Source organism: Bactrocera dorsalis, chromosome 2 (genome assembly GCF_023373825.1).
Source record: "Bactrocera dorsalis isolate Fly_Bdor chromosome 2, ASM2337382v1, whole genome shotgun sequence".
NCBI lineage: Eukaryota > Metazoa > Arthropoda > Insecta > Diptera > Tephritidae > Bactrocera > Bactrocera dorsalis.
The window spans coordinates 15,028,579-15,032,424 of NC_064304.1; positions in this window are offsets into that span (position 1 = coordinate 15,028,579).

Here is a 3,846-nt window from a genome sequence, read left to right on the forward strand (position 1 = left end):
TTGTCTTTATCTAAGAAGTATAAACCAAAAATATAGCAACTGATCAAAATTGACCCGGACTGAAGAACATATTTTAGTACAAGTCTTTTTTGTCGTATTCAAAATATTCGACAATGTCTCTGGGTCAATGCTAGAGATCGAAAAAAAATTCTTTATCGCTTCCAACCCGGTAGATTGTTGTCATTATCTAAGAAGTATAGACCAAAAATAAAGCAAGTAATCAAATTTGACCCGGACTGGAGAACGCATTTTAATACAAGTCTTTTTTGTCGTATTCAAAATAGGCTCCAGAACCAATGCCAATATGTTGGACGCATTATACAATTTAATAAATCTGGGCTGTGATGGCCTTTAGTGCTTTCAAACTACTTGGGTTTTTGGAAAATTTTTGGAGCGCCAATTGCAAGACTGTTGGACAGTTTTTCGTCATATTCATATTCTAACAACAACTTTTCGAGGCTAATAGTGCTAGCAACCGGATTCAAAACGCCTCCTACTTGATGAAAATAAGACGGAGCTGTCTTAAAGACAGGGAACTACTGTACGGTGCCAGTGAAAGGTAATTATTTGTGGAGCAGCGCAGATATCCATACTTCGACCTGATATATGGAACGCCAGCTCGATGGAATTTTAAATGTTGAAATGTCAGACCACTGCTAATTCGGCGTTTTTGCGAACGACATAGGCTCCGTCATAACCGCTCGTAATGCCGATATAGCCAAGCGCAAACTACCACAAGTCACTGAAAACACATGTCGGCTGACACACACGGCCTTAGCTAGCCGCGGGAAAAAACCGAACTAATACTACTTACTGGAAAATACATCCCGCTGGAGATGATGATCTGAAGTTAAATTCATTTGGACACAACACAGTCAAGTCATGGTAGCGAAATATGGGCCAAGAAATTAGATGAACACAGACTGAAAGTGCTTGCGAAGGTGCAGAAGATGGCAGCCCTGAGATTTCCCTCGGCGTACCGTACAGTATTTGATACCGCTGTACTAGTGATAAGCGGCGTCATCCCAATAGATCTAAACGCAATCGAGAAAAGATAACTATGCCTATTGAACACACACACAAACACATGTACGCTTGCTAGATTGGTGTCAAAGGGATCGCAAGAGAAGATGGACTGCCAATCTAATACAAGCTATATGTCTTTGAGACTGTAGGAAACATGGCGAGGTTGAATACTACTTAACTCCGATGTTCTCCGGTCATGGATATTTACTTAGTCAGCGAAGCCACTGTCTCATAATTCGCCACTGCCAATGCGTAAAGGACCATAAACATTCTGCACAATCTATCTCTTGAAAACTAGTAACGCCGACTCATCCGATATTGGCATCGTCCATGCCTCTACACCATATGGCAGGACGGGGATGATGAGTGACTTGTAAATTTTGGTCGTTGCTCGTCGAGAGAGGACTTTATTTCTTAGTTCCTTCTTAGTCCGAAGTATTAAAGCAAGCAAGCTGACATTACTGTTTCCAAAATAGACGAAATTATCTACGACTTCAAAGTTATGAATGTCAACAGTGACGGGGGAGCCTAGTCGCGAGCGCAACCACTGTTTGTTCGATAACAGGAGACACTTCGACATGCCCTCGTCCACTAGATTGAAGAAGTGGCACGATAAGGAGTCGCCTTGTCTGAAGCCTCGTTTAGTATCGAACTGCTCGGAGTGGTCCTTTCCGATTCCGACGGAGTTTTTGGTTTTGCTGATGCTGTAAGTAGAAAATGAGCTGAAAAAGGTCCATTTTAGAAAATTTACTCTGAAGTAATTGGAAAGCGGTCCCAGAGCAAAGTAAAATTCCATGGTAAAAGGAGGGAGTACTTTAGTGTTTACGTAGGATGACGATCCCTACAAAGTGCGAAGGCATTTTTAAACGCGTGAGGGTCGTACTCAATTTACACTTAAAAACTATGGTAAATGCTGAAAAGCAGTCTCTAATCGTGAGAAAATATACCGATCGAAAAGTACAAGTTAGCTTGACCTCATTTCACCACTTATTCCACCCCGAATTGATTTACAACACTTTTTTTGACACATGTCAATTGCATTTTATTTCAATTATCGAAATGTTACAATTCCTTGCAATAAATAAATAAATAAATAATTATTTTTTAAACATTATTATTAACGTTTTTTTTGCTTTTAATAAATAAATAAATTATGATATAAATAATTGATTGTTCGGCAATAAATAAATAAATAAATATGTATAAATATAATAAAAAGCAACGATTCGTTGTACGCTTCTTATGTTTTTGTTTTTGTTTGAGTTTGTTTGAGTACACAATTAATTTCCCATTGAGTTATTATATAAAAAATTTTCACAAATATTTGGCAACTCTGTTCACATAAAATTATGTTGCAACAACTAGTGCTTGCTTAGTATTCGCTGAAATGCTTAAAGCTACTTACAACTTGGCCAAGTCGACCATCATCGGTCTTTGCGGCGCTACGGCGCCAATAAATAAATAAATAAATTATGTAATAAATAAATTAGCACATTAGATTATCGCATAAATTAAAGAGGCACAAATTGACGTTCATTGTCTTAGGTGAATTATTACAAAACACTTCTTCCGCACTTAATGCTAAAATAAATAAATAAATATAATAAATATTTTTAATTAATAAATTAATTAATTTTCTTTCAAATGGCATTTCATTGGGGGAAAATGGTTTAGCTTAACACTTTTGCTAACATTAATTGTTGTCTTTGTTTTTTTCTTGCGTGAAAATTAACGCCTTCTTAAGTTAATAAATAAATAAGTGGCATTGATTTGTTCATTGTCTTGCTGCTAAGTGCTTTTGTTCTTCATAAAAATCAATAAATAAATAAATTAAATTAATTAATTAATTTATACACCATTGTGAAAATTGTATTTCACCACATTATAAGTAATAAATAAATAAATAATTCTGTATAAAAAATATTATTAAAAATATTTCTTGTTTTTTTTTCGTTATAAAATGTCAATAAATATGTATATAAATAAATAAATTATTTGCTGTTTTGTCTGCGACACTTTGAAATTGCATAAACCCTATAGCTACAATAAATAACCCACACCCAAAAAAAACATATCCATTTACAATGCAAATCGCTTAAAACTACATTCACATAACATGCGCTTCAATATATATCTTGCTTTGTATATATGTAAATATACGTATATATTTCAATAAATAAATATTCAACACCTCCTTTGCGTAAATGAGCTAAGCAGAAAATCGGGATGTTCATCGAAAATCTTTTCTTTTTGTTTTTATATTTTTATATATTTATAATATTTTATCGCTGTATAAAAGTTTCTTAGTAAAAAATTTTCAAGGTAGCATTTCTGTTATGTTTTTGGCACATACTATTATGGAAATCGCTTTATCTACGCTTTTCTGCCAAGCACATTTTCATTGCAAACGTGCACCCTTTCGCATAACTTCCGATTTCGTTTCAATACTTAAAGCTAAATTCTTTTGTTCATAGAACTTAAAGTGATATATCATAGATATATGGCTTTCCAGTGTTACCAAGGCGTGTTTTTCGAACGGTTTTATAAAGACAACAGTTTTGGTAATGCATAGAGTAATAACTGAACTTGTGAAACACTTTATACAGAGCGTGATGCTTGAAGCATAAAGTGAACTTGTGAAACACTGCATAAATATTAAAACCAGTATAGTCTGAACTTGTGAAACATTGCACAAAAAGTGCCAAATTATAAATAGAATTTACTATGGCTTAAGAAAATACATTTTTAAGTTTGCAATTAAACTTTGGAGATTATAAAAAAATGTATAAAAAGTTTATACTCTATCTCATCTATTACCAA